At 37.7% G+C, this 13,687-nt stretch overlaps 1 protein-coding gene across 7 annotated transcripts in view; it reads left to right on the top strand.

The window, feature by feature from the left end:
- The window catches only part of ULK4 (unc-51 like kinase 4), a 530,371-nt gene that overhangs the window by 384,500 nt on the left and 132,184 nt on the right, over positions 1 to 13,687 (top strand). The gene's annotated exons all lie outside the window — the stretch shown is intronic.

Below are 13,687 nucleotides of genomic sequence, written 5' to 3'. Positions count from 1 at the left end.
GTTCAGCTAAACCAGTCTTCATTTTTAAAAACTCCATTTAAGATAGAGTGAATCTTCCCAACATGTTGAAAGTTATTTTCTAGAAATTAATTGTAAGCATTTAAAATAAACATTGAAAGCATTTTCATTAAAATTGAATAAAGAGGAATGTCTTCTACTGTCACGAAGTAGTCAACAGTGGCGGGGGGAGGGAGATGTGTTGTTGGTAATGCTGTAAGATAAGAGAAATATTAAGTCTAAAAATGATCATTACTTGCAGTTGCTAAGGTTTTTATACCTAGGGAAAAAAAGATTGAAATAAAAAACTTGTTGGACTAAAAGCAAATTTCAGTAAGTTGGTGGCTTACAACATAATACACCAAAACCAAGAGCTTTTCTTTATACTGGCATTAATCTGTTAGAAGTTTTTCTGTGAAAAGAACTCCACACCCCTGCCCCCCGCAAAAAGGCCAAAACTACATGTAACAAGAACATGCAAATTATATGACGATAACTGTGTAACATTTTCAAAGACATAAGGTAGGACCTGAATGAGTGGAGAGACATGCAGGTACCTGATGGTAAGATTTAAAAATACAGATTCTTCCCAAACTCATCTACAAATTTTAAGTAATTTTAAATCATAATTTCATCCACACTCTTTAGTTCATTAAAATGGTCCTGTGGAATAAATGTGAGATTTACGAAGAAAATCTTGAACAGGAAGGTCTCTTTTCACTGTTCTCACTTTTCACACGTCCATCCCCTGTCTCTCACAAGACGCCTTTAAAGGAAAAGTGCAGGAACTCAAGAAAGAATAAAGTTAGAACAATGAAGAGAAAGGGAACATGGGAGTCAGTAGCAGATTAAGATTTCAACGTATTTCTAGGAGACAGAAGGAAGCCTGTAGAAGGATTAAACAGGCAGAGGAAGCCTGGCCCCAAAACACCCTGCGGGGTTGCCAGCAGGGTGGTGGGAGTTGGCCTTCCCACTGAAACCCCACAGCACCTCTGGCCTCTGGGGAGGAGATGAAAATAGGGATGTTTTCAAAAGTCTGTATGAGGAAAGCTCTGCACTTGATCCCTCTTATGCTTTTCTCCAATTTCCACATACAGAAGACCAAGTAGCCTAGTACACGTCCTCCAACATGATGCCGGGACTTTTCCTAAAGAAGTCGAAGCTGAGAAGACATCAGACAGTACCCCAGAGTAACGCCTGCCTGAATTTTCTGAGAAGGGTGGTGGTAGAAGTGATGTGTGTCTTCCCTGAAGAGAAGCTTTCCAAGCTCCACACCTGCAGTGTAGGGCTGGGCTACCACCCTCTCCCCGGGTGATCTCACTCAACTCCTTGATTTCAGTGGTGGCTCTACAAGGAGGATTTCCAAGTTTGTATCTTTAGCCATGACCATCCCTGGAACTCCACTCACATATCCTATAATGCTACCTACAATATCACCATAAGAATATCTAAGCTCATGGTGGTTCAAGCAGTGAATGAGGATCTGACTCATGTTTGTGCCGGCTCTGCGCCATCTTGCCCTCTCTGGCCTCATTGTCTAGCCTCTTCCACCACATTCACTCCAGTCATGCTGCCTCGTTGCTCAGACAGGGTCTTGTCAGCCACAGCAAGGCCTTTGGACTATATCTAAATGCGCTGAGAAGTTTTCGGACGTTTTGAGCAGGAGGGCGATATGATCTGAGAAAAGTTTTTTAAAAAATCACTGTGGCTTCTGTGTGGAAAATAAATTGTAGGGAACACAAGTGGAAGCATAATGGAATATTTGGTTACTTCTTGGGTATCTGTCTCGAACATCTTTCTGTCATCCAATGACAAAAACAGAATCCACCTGAATGTCTACAGTGGAGAGAGAGAAAAATAGCAGAAAGGGACATATGATCAGGCCAAAGCTTTTACACAGAACCTAGCATCTTAGCAGTCGGTGTTGACGTATTTACCCTCTATGGTTTCTGCAACTTTGGTGCTTCAGTAGAATTATTTAAATCTCCTTCTATATTGACTGGTTATAATTTTTAAAATGATCTATGTTTTCCCATTCTTTAGTTATTGATGAGGAAAATGTGAAGTTTATTATGAAACTAGTCAGGGCAGTGCAGGAGGCCCAGAAGTCGATGCTGATTTGACCTACCAGTGACTTTCAACTTATTTTTGGATTTTTTTAAAACCCTGCTACTCTAGTCTATGATATATAGACTTACAGCTGAATCAGTAATGGTAACGGCAGGTTTTCTTCCCTCAAAATTTCCACATTTAGGAATATAATGTGCCTGGGGGTCCAAGAAGTAAGGATAACTTCTCAGGGGAAGGGGACAGTGTCAAGGCTGTGGTCAACAGTGTTTCTGGGGCACTGTCATAAGGAATTAACCACCATTCATCAGCTTAATGCTCTTTTCTGCTGCCTCTTCAGCTGAGTTTGGGCAGGAGGGATGTATTAAAATGAAGAGGAACAGAGATTCATGGCCTAATGTGAAATCTTGTTAAAGATGTCTTGGTAAAACAGAGGGAATCTTTTCTCCAGGTGTTTAAATAATATCAAAGGGGTAGAAAACCTTGTATTACTAAGTGGTTTTCTTCTTTTCTTTCTTGGTTAATATATTCTCTTCTCTGAAAATAAATATTCCCTTATAATTTTGGCAAAACACTGTACTAGGCAATATTTTAAAAATAGAATATAAAATGAGAAAGGTTTTGAGATGCTGTATTGTATTATGTGGGTTGAATAAAGGGAAGTAAACAGTACAACTGTGATTTTCAATTTTTTAAAACAGTTTTTAAAGTTGAAGTATAAGTTTACTTTGAGATATATCCAATTTGTGTGTGTGTTTATATTAGTTATCTCATCTCTCCCACAAAGCATTTGAGTTTGCTAATGAGAATGTTTGCTATCAAGTTAGGGTTATCCGGTAAATTACAAGATGCCAAATGGATATACTTAAACTAAAAAAGATAAATTGTTTATCTGAAATTCAAACTTAATTTGGGTGTCCTTTAAAAAAAAAAAAAGGTCTGGCTGAAATTTCTAAGTAGAAAACGTGAAGAAAACAAGGAAGGTAAGATAGGGTGAAGTTTCTATACAAATATGAAGTCTAATATAATTGCTAAAGTTGGGCCATGGTTTTGGCCTTAAGAGTCCTGGTTGCAAGACAAAAATGAGAATATAATCATTTACAAGTTGTACCTTGCCCAGTAAGTGGGGTGAGTAGTGGGGTGAGAGTTCTTTGGGGCAAAAAACATATTCTAGTTTCTAGATCTGAAAGAACACTTTTTTTATGGGTCTCCATTAAAGGGATCCTTTGCAATGGGGGAGGTGGTGGTACTATCTACCTCTTATTGAGCATATATGAACTAGACAGTGTTTTTCAAAGAGAAGTTTTTGATTAAATGAAGTCCATTTTACCTTTTTTTTTTTTCTTTTGTGAATTGCACTTTTTGCATCATATGTAAGAAATCTTTCCCACATCCAAGGTCAACAAATTTTTTGCCTCTGTTTTCTCTTAGAAATTTTACAGTGGTAGGTTTTGTATTTAGGTCTATCAATATATATATTTTAAAGAACCATATGAGTTTCAGGGATTCCTGAGGATTCTGGCTTCTTTCATTTAGTGTGGATGTTCCTTGGTGGTTCTGAGCTACCTTAGCTAACCCTAGAATGGACGCATGCTATCAAGTATTTTGAGTTAATTCTGGTACGTGGTAGAAGGTCTAGATTGAAGTTTATATTTCTGCATATTGTTTGAGCACATTTGTTGAAACTGTATTCTCAACTGTATTGCCATTGCACCTTTGTCAAAACTCAGTTGTATTTGTGAGGGTCTAGTTCCTGGTCTCTGATCTGTGTCTAACTTTACGCCAATGCCATACTGTTTTAATTATTTCAGCATTATAATAATGTCTTGAAATCAGGTAATATTATTCTTTCAACTAATATACACATGTATAATATAAAAACTTAGAATCAGTTTGTTGATTTCTACCCAAAAAAAACAAACCTATTGGGGTTTCGATTGGGATTACATTTAGTCTTAATTTTGGGAGAATTGGCATTTTAACAAAATTGAGTCTTCTCACTCATGAACAAGATATATCCCTCCAGTTATATGGATCCTCTTTAATTTCTCTCGGCAGTATTTTGTGGGGTTTAGTGTACAGGTCTTTCATCTTTTGTCAGATTTATCCCTAAATCTTTGAATTTTTTAGATGTACATGATATTGGTTTTTTATGAGTACATATTATAATTATTTACTGTTGGACATTTAGACTGTTTATAATTTTTTCACTTATAGCATTGCAATGAATAACTTTGTACATGCAGATATACTCACATGTGATTATTTCCCTTTAAAATTTTTTAAAATTATATTTTATTGAAGTGTAGTTGCTATGCAATATTATATAATGTTATGGGAGTACAATATAGTGATTCATAATTTTTAAAGGTTATACTCCATTTATAGTTATTGTAAAATGTTGGCTGTATTCCCCATGTTGTACAGTATATCCTTGTAGCTTACTTTGTGTTTAAAAAATGATTTATTTATTTTTTAGTATTTATTTATTTATCTATTTATTTATTTATTTTGGCTGCACCGGGTCCCAGTTGCAGCATGCGGGCTCTTAGTTGCAGCCTGTGGGCTTCTTAGTTCCAGCATGCAGGCTCTTAGTTGTGGCATGTGGACTTCTCAGTTACGGCTTGCATACTCCTAGTTGCAGCATGTGAACTTTTAGTTGCGGCATGCATGCAGGATCTAGTTCCCTGACCAATGATCGAACCCAGGCCCTCTGCACTTGACCACCAGGGAAGTCCTACCCACTGGACCACCAGGGAAGTCCCCCTTGTAGCTTATTTTATACCTAATAGTTTGTGTCTCTTAATCCCCTACTCCTATTGATATATTGCCCCTCCCCCCTCCCTCTCCCCATTGGTATCCACTAGTTTGTTCTCTGTATCTGTGAGTCTGCTTCTTTTTTGTTATACTCACTAATTTGTTGTATTTTTAAGATTCCACGTGTAAGTGGTATCATACAGTATTTGTCTTTCTCCGTCCCACTTATTTCACTGAGCATAATGCCCTCCAAGTCCATCCATATTGCTGCAAATGGCAAAATTTCATTCTTTTTATGGCCAAATAGTATTCCATTGGGGGTGTGTGTGTACATATATTTATTTATTTATTTTTATTTATTTATTTATTTATTTATTTATTTACTGCATCTTCTTTATCCATTCATCTGTTGATGGACATGTAGGTTGCTTCCATATCTTGGCAACCGTAAATAATGCTGCTATGAGCATTGGAGTGCATGTATCTCTTTTCCATTTAGTGTTTTTGTTAACTGTGTTAAACTCATTTATGGGGTCTAGTGGATTGTTTGTGAATTCCATTGGATTTTCTACATCGAGAATCATGTCTTCTGCAAATAAGCAGTTAAGTGTTCCTTTCCAATCTGGATGCCTTTTATTTATTAATTTATTTTGGCCTGACTGTGCTGACCAGAACCTCCCATGTTGAGCGGAAGTGGTGAGAGCAGATGTTCCTATCTATCTTTCTGATCTCAGGGTGAGGCATTCAGTCTCTGACATATTTTTTATCAGGCTAAAGAAGTTTCCTTCCACTCCTTGTTTGCTGAGTTTTTGTTAGAAATAGGTGTTGAATATTGTTAAATACTTTTTCTATTGAGATGATCATATGGTTTTACTTTTTTAGTTATTATGGTGTTATGGGTTGACTATATCCCTCAAAAAGTGTGTGTTAAAATCCTAACCCCCCAGTACCTCAGAGTGGGACCTTATTTGGAAATAGGCTGATTGCATGTATATGTAATTTGTTAAGATGAAGTCATACTGAAATAGTGAGGGCTCCCTAATCCATTATGACTGCTGTCCTTATAAGAAGATGACCATATGAAGCCAGAGACACAAGGGAGAATGCAATGTGACGTTGCAGGCAGAGATTGGAGTTCTGCTGCCACAAGCCAAGGAACATCTGGGGCTATTGGATGCTGGAGGAAGCAAGGAGGGATTCACCCCTGGAGGCTTCAGAAGGGGCATGGCTCTGCCTTGATTTCAGACTTCTAGCCTCCAGAACTGTGAGAAGATAAATTTTTGTTGTTTTAACTCCCCTAGTTTGTGATCCTTTATTATGATGGTAGCCCTGGGAAATTAATACATTTGATTTATTACGTTGACTGATTTTTTTGAACATTAAACAGACCTACATTCCTAGGATATACTCTGTTTAGTCAGGATGTATTGTCTTATTATTATCCTTTTAATATTTTGTTTGATAATATAATATCCTTTTAATATTTTATTGTTCCTTTAATATTATTATCCTTTGATTTGCTATAATTTTGTTTAGAATTTGTGCATCTGTGTATATGTTTTGTAGTTTACTTTTTGTTTGTTTGTTTGTTTTTGTGGTACGCGGGCCTCTCACTGCTGCAGCCGCCCGCCTCCCCCCTCCCCGACCCCGCCGCGGAGCACAGGCTCCGGACGCGCAGGCCCAGCGGCCATGGCCCACGGGCCCGGCCGCTCCGCGGCACGTGGGACCCTCCCGGACCGGGGCACGAACCCGTGTCCCCCGCATTGGCAGGCGGACTCCCAACCACTGCGCCACCGGGGAAGCCCTGTAGTTTACTTTTTTATACTGTTTTTGTCTGGTTTTGGTATCAGGGTAATAATGTTGGTCTCAGCAAATGAGTTGGGAAGTATTCTCTCCTCTTCGTTTTTCTTGAAGACTTTGTGCAGAGTTGCTATTGTTTTTTAAAAAAAGATTTATCAGGGGCTTCCCTTTAACCCCTGTAAAGTGTACAGTTCACTGCTGTTTAGTATTTTCTCAGAGCTGTGCACCATCACCATTATCTAATTCCAGAACATCTTCGTCTGAATGTTCAGAAAGGAATTTCATATTCATTAAGAGTCACTCCCCATTCTCTCCCCTCCAGACCCTTGTCAATCACTAATTTACTTTCTGTTTCTATAGATTGGCCTATTCTGGATATTTCTTATATATGGAACTATATAATATGTGGCCTTTCTCTTAGCATGATGTTTTTTCAAGGTTCATTCATGTCTGTAGCATGTATCAGTACTTCATTCTTGGTTTTGGCAAATAATATTCTATTATATAGATACACCATAGCTGCTTATCCATTTATTATGGACATTTGAGTTAACACTTTTTGGCTATTTTGAATAAGGCTACTGTGAACAACTGTGTACAAGTTTTTGTGTAAATGTGCTTTCTTTCTCTTGAGTATGTATCTAAGAGTGGAATTGGTCAGTCCTGTGATCAGTGTGTTTAACCTTTTGAGGAAATAGAGTGCTTTACAAAGCTGCCATCAACACCAGCGATGTATGAAGGTTCTAGTTGCCCCACACGCTCACCAACACTTGTCATTGTCTGTATTCTTAATTACAGCCATCCTAGTGGGTGTGAAGTGGTATCTCATAGTGGTTTTGATTTGCATTTCCCTGATGGCTAATGATGTTGAATATCTTTTCCTGTTGTTATTGACCATTTATATACCTTTCTGCAAGAAATGTCTATTTTCTTTGCCTTTGAAAAATTATGTTATTTGTCTTTTTATTACTGAGTTGTAAGAGTTTTTATATTGTGTGTGTATGCAAGTCCCTTATTAGGTATTAGATTCATAGCAATTTTCCCTTATTCTGTGGGTGGTCTTTTTACTGTCTTCATGGTATCATTTACAGCACAAAATGTTTTGATTTTGTTGAAGTCCAGTTTATCAAAATTTTTTTGGTTGTTGCTTGTGCTTTTGGTGTCCTACCCGAGAAACCATTGCCTAACCCAAGGACACAAAGGTGTAATTACTCCTATGTTTTCTTCTAAAAGTTTTATATGTTTAGCTCTTGTATTTAGGTATTTGATCCGTTTGGAGATAATTTTTGGATGTGGTGTGGTGTACAGGTCCAACTTCGTCCTTTTGCGTATGGATATCTAGTTGTCTCAGCACCATTTGTTGAAAAGACCATTTTTCTCACCGCCTCCCATTAAACTGTCTTGGCACTCTTGTTGAAAACCAGCTTACCATAAATGTAAGGGTTTAATTAGGGGCTCTAAATTCTATTCCATGGATCATTATGCATGTCCTTATTCCAGTACTACATTTACTGGATTACTGTAGCTTTGTAGCAAAATTTGAAATTGGGAAATGTGATCCCTCCAAATTTATTCTTCTTTTGTAAGTTTGTTTCGGCTATTCTTAGTCCCTTGCGTTTCCATATGAATTTTAGGATCATCAATTTCTGAAAAAAAAAAAATCCAGCTGCAACTCTGAATGCTTTTAATCTGTAGATCAGTTTGGGGTATGTTGCCAACTTAATAATGTTAACTCTTCCAATCCTTGAACATGGAATGTTTTACTGTTTATGTACCTTGTTTAATTTTTTCCAAGAATGTTTCACTTTTCAGTGTACAGGTTATGTACTTCTTTCAACATTAGTTCTAAATATCCTGTTATTTTTGACGCTATTATAAGTGAAATTGTTAATTTAGTTTTCAGATTCTTCATTGCTAGTGTATAGAGATACAATTGCTTTTTTTTATTGGGATATAGTTGCTTTACAGTGTTGTGTTAGTTTCTGCTATACAGCGAAGTGAATCAACTATGTGTATATATATATCCCTCTTTTTTGGATTTCCTTCCCATTTAGGTCACCACAGAGCATTAAGTAGAGTTCTCTATGCTATACAGCAGGTTCTCATTAGTTACCTATTTTATACATATTAGTGTATGTTGATCTCTTATTCTACCACCTTTCAGAACTTGTTTATTTTTATAGTAAAAAAAGTGGATTCTCTAGGATTTTCTGTATGTAAGATCATGTAATCTGCAAATAGGGTTTGCCTTTCTAGATGCTTTTTATTTCTTTTCCTTGCCTTATTGCCCTAGCTAGAACTTCCAATGTAGTGGTGAATAGACCTGGCAAGAATGGACGTCTATCTTGTTCATGATCTTAGAGGGAAGGGATCCACTCTTTACCCGTTAAGTATGGTGTCAGCTGTAGATTTTCCCCTAGATATCCTTTATCAATTTGAGAAGGTTCTGTTCTATTTACAATTTGCTGAGTTTTTTTTTTATCCTAAAAGGGGTTTTAATTTGTCAAATGCTTATTCTATGACTGTTGAAAGGCTCTTATGATTTTTGTCTTTTATTCTATTAATGTTGCACCTAACATTGATTTTTAGATGCTAAACTAGCCTTACATTCCTAGGATAAATCCCACTTGGCCATAGTATACAATACTTTTAATATGTTGCTGAATTTGGTTTGCTAACACTTTGCTGAAGATTTTTTCATCTATATTCATAAGGGCTATTGGACTGAAGTTGTCTTTTCTTGGAATGTGTTTGTCTAGTTTTGGTATCAGGATAGTACTGGCCACATAGAATGAGTTTGGAAGTTTCCATTTCCTTTAGCTTTCTGGAAGAATTTGTATAGACTTGGTATTCACCAATAAAGCCATCTGGGCCTGTAGTTTTCTTTGTAGGAAGGTTTTTAACCGTAAATTCATTTTCTCTAATGGATAAAGTGCTATCCAGGTTACCTGTGTCTTCAGAGTGAGCTTTGGCCTGCTCCCTTCTCTCTGGTACTTTGTCCTATGAACTCTAGCTGCTTTGGTTTTCTGAGACTTTTCACTCTGTCTCCTCAACTTAAATTTTTTATCTGCTGGTTTCCACCTCAGTTGCCGTCCCTGTGCTTAGGCCTGGTGACCTCGTAAGCCTCTGACCTGGGACAAGAGTAGAGCTCACCTCAATTGTTCTCCATCCCTTGGGCATCACTGTCCTACATTACCTGATGTCTAGTGTCTTAAAAACCATTGTTTCGTGTATTTTTCTGCTAGTTTGTTTTTGCAAGCACTTGGGTATAATCTTATCCTGTTAGTCCAGGGAAGATGGAAAGACTTTTATACCATCACAATCTTTTTGGTAGTGGTGGGTCAGGGCACACAAAACAAAACAAAACACAAACATTATCAAGTTTACAAGGATCCAAGAAATAAGCCATCTTTGAAATTATTACTTATGAGAAGCATCCTCCCATCATTTCAACAGTGAAGCAAAACTAACTCAGAAATGAAGAAATGTTAAAGTAGACTGAAATAGAAGCATGAATGCCTGTTCGTATCTCACTAACTACCCAAAAGCTATGAAAATAGAGAAAGGATTAAATATCTTACAATCATGGGAGAATGGAAGGAGAAGCTGTTAGTGGAAAAGAAATTTTGTGCAGTTACTAGATGATAGAAAGCAGATGGAACTGAATCGAAATACAGTGAAGAAACTTATCACCCAGAACATACATAGGAAGAAACTAACCAGAAGGTAGGAACAGATGCAGATGATCTATAAACTCAGAGTGGAAAACTGATGGAGGCCCTAGGCACTCAACCAGGCTAATTGAAGATGCACGTTTAGAACAGGCAGGCCTGTCAGTCCCCTTCCCTTATTAATTTTGCTCTGCTTTATTGCAACATAATAGGTCAAGAACTGCACTGTAAAGAGAATGAACTATCTGATGTGATTTCTAGTTTGGGGTTATGCCCTAGAAAGAAGCATTTGGAGTTTGAGGAAATCATAGAACGCAGGCAGAGAAGGCAACTTGAAGAATCAGACATATACAAATGGAAAGGAAATGGAAGCCAGCTGCCTATAATAATCTGACCAATCTTTCATTCATAGAATAGAAAGCCAAGGACCACCAGACATTTGGGGAAGCATAACAGCCAGAAGGAGAGAAACCAAGGTGAATAAACAGCTGAGCACGCAAGAAAGTTGATAGGAAGTGTAACGGGTTGAATTGTGTCCACCACAAAAATGATACGTTGAAGTCCTAACTCCCAGCACTTCAGAATATTAAACCTCATTTGAAAATACTGATGGTCTAGATGTAGTTAATTAAGATGAGGTCATACTCAAGTGGGGGGGGGGCCCTAATCCAATGTGACTGGTGTCTTTGTAAGAAGACAACCGTGTAAATTCAGACACACACAGGGAGGAAGCCATGTGATGGCGGAGGCAGAGATGGGAATTATGCAGCCGCAAACTAAGAAATGCCAGAGGTTTCCAGCAAGTCATAAGAAGCAAGCAAAGATTCATACTATGAGTTTCAGAGGGAGCAGGGTCCTGCTGTTTGATTTTGAACTTCTAGCTTCCAGAACTGCGAGGTAATACATTTCTGTTGTTTATGTCACCCAGTTTGTGGTACTTTGTTATGGCAACCCTAAGAAAATAATATTGGGAATAAAAGAGAATTTAATAATACTTAATGAAAACACAAAACAAATGTTCAAGTAACCCACAGGAAAGTTAAAAAAAGAGAGAGGGAATCAGAAAAATAAGAAACAGGGGAAATAAATAGAAGACAATAAAATTGCATGTTGGACTTAAACCCTAGCATCTTGATATTTATCATAAAAATGTAAATGGTCTAAATGCACCAATTAAAAGACAGAGATGACTAGAATGGATAACAAAACATGGTCTAACAGTGTGTTGTCTACAAAAATCTCACTTCAGATATGATACAGGCAGGTTGAAAGTAAAAGCTTGAAAAGTATATACCATGCAAATATTAATTTTTAAAAAGCAGGAGTGGCTGTCCTAATATACATGTTAATTTCCTGATTGTGATCTTGTACTATAGTTATGCAAGATGTTTCCATTGGGGAAGTTGGGTGAAGTATGTGTGGTATCTCTTTGTATTGTTTCTTACAATGGTATATGAACCTGCAAATATCTCAAAATAAGATTTATTCACCTGCAGAAGAATGAAGGTGGTCGCCTACTCATACCATATACAAAAATTAATTCAAAATGGATCAAGACCTAAATGTAAAAGCTGAAACTATAAAGTTCTTAAAAATGAATGTAAGCGCTAAAACTATAAAAATTCTCAGAAGAAGCTTAAATCTCAGGACCTTGAAATAGGCAATGGTTTCTTAGGTTTGACACCAAAATCACAAGGAATAAAAGGAACAGATAGGGACTTCCCTGGTGGTCCAGTGGTTGAGACTTTGCCTTCCCATTGCAGGGAGTGTGGGTTCAATCCCTGGTCGGGGAGCTAAGATCCCCACATGCCTTATGGCCCAAAACTCAAAAAAAACATAAATAGAAGCAGTATTGTAACAAATTCAATCAAGACTTTAAAAATGGTCCACATCAAAAAAATCTTTTAAAAAAATGGATAAATTTGACTTCATCAAAATGAAAAATATTTGTGCCTCAAAGGACACTATCAAGGGACTTCCCTGGTGGTCCAGTGGCTGAGACTCAGTGCCCCAATGCAGCGGCGCCCAGGTTCGATTCCTGGTCAGGGAACTAGATCCCACATGCTGCAGCTAGGACCTGGCGCAGCCAAATAAATAAATATTTTTTTTAAAAAAGGACACTATCAAGAAGTGAAAAAGGCAACCCACAGAATGGGAAAACATTTTTGAAAATCATATATCTGCTAAGGATTTGTATTTAAAATATATAAAGACACTTAGACTCAATTCTAAAAGACATATGACCTATCTTAAAAAGTGGGCAAAGTATCTGAATAGACATTTCCTCCAAAGACGTTATCCAAATGGACAATAAGCACATGAAAAGATTTTCAACATCATTAGCCATCAGGGAGGTACAAATGAAAGACCACCACGAGTTACCACTCCACATGCACTAGGATGACTGTAATTAAAAATACAGGTAATAACAAGTGTTGGTGAGGATGTGGGAAAACTGGAAATCTCACGCATTGCTGGTGCTAATGGCAGCTTAGAAAACAGTCTGGCGGCTCCTCAGAAAGTTACACATAGGCTTGCCTGGTGGCCGCAGTGGTTGAGAGTCCGCCTGCTGATGCAGGGGACACAGGTTCGTGGCCCGGTCCGGGAAGATCCCACATGCCGTGGAGCGGCTGGGCCCGTGAGCCATGGCCCGCTGAGCCTGCGCATCCGGAGCCTGTGCTCCGTAACGGGAGAGGGACACAGCAGTGAGAGGCCCGCGTACCGCAAAAAAAAAAAAAGTTACACATAGTGTTATCACATGACTCAGCACCTCCACTTCTAAGTATATACCCAAGAGAAACAAATGCTTGTCTGCACAAAAAACGTTTGTACACATGTTTCGCAGCAGTGTTATTCATACTAGTCAAAAGGTGAAAACAACTCAGATGTCCATCAACTGATGAATGGATAAACAAAATGTGGTATATCCATACAGTGGAATATTACTACATAATAAAAAGAAATGAAATACTGATACATGCTACAGCATAGATGAATCTTGAGAACATGCTAAGCGAAAGAAGCCAGTCAGATAGGGTCATATTTTGTATGATTTCAAGTATCTGAAATGTCCAGAATAGGCAAAGCCAGAGAGACAGAAAGCACGTTAGCACTGGGCGGGGACTGGGGGTAGAAAGGAAGAGATGACGTGAAGGTAGCGGTTACAAGGTACAGGGTTTCTTTTTCAGGTAATGAAAAAATTCTAAAATTGGTTCTGTTGGTGGTTGCACTACTCTGAAAAATACTAAAAACCATTGAATGGCAGATATATGTTAAATGACTGAATTGTATGTCACAGGAATTATAGCTCAACAAAGCTATTAGAAATAAAATAAAACATTAAAAGGTTAAAACGCTTATGGTATGATGATTATTTCATAATATACCTTTTAATA

This window comes from Phocoena sinus, chromosome 11 (assembly GCF_008692025.1).
Source record: "Phocoena sinus isolate mPhoSin1 chromosome 11, mPhoSin1.pri, whole genome shotgun sequence".
NCBI lineage: Eukaryota > Metazoa > Chordata > Mammalia > Artiodactyla > Phocoenidae > Phocoena > Phocoena sinus.
Note: the sequence above shows the minus strand (reverse complement) of the source record. Positions and strands in the feature narration are given on the sequence as shown.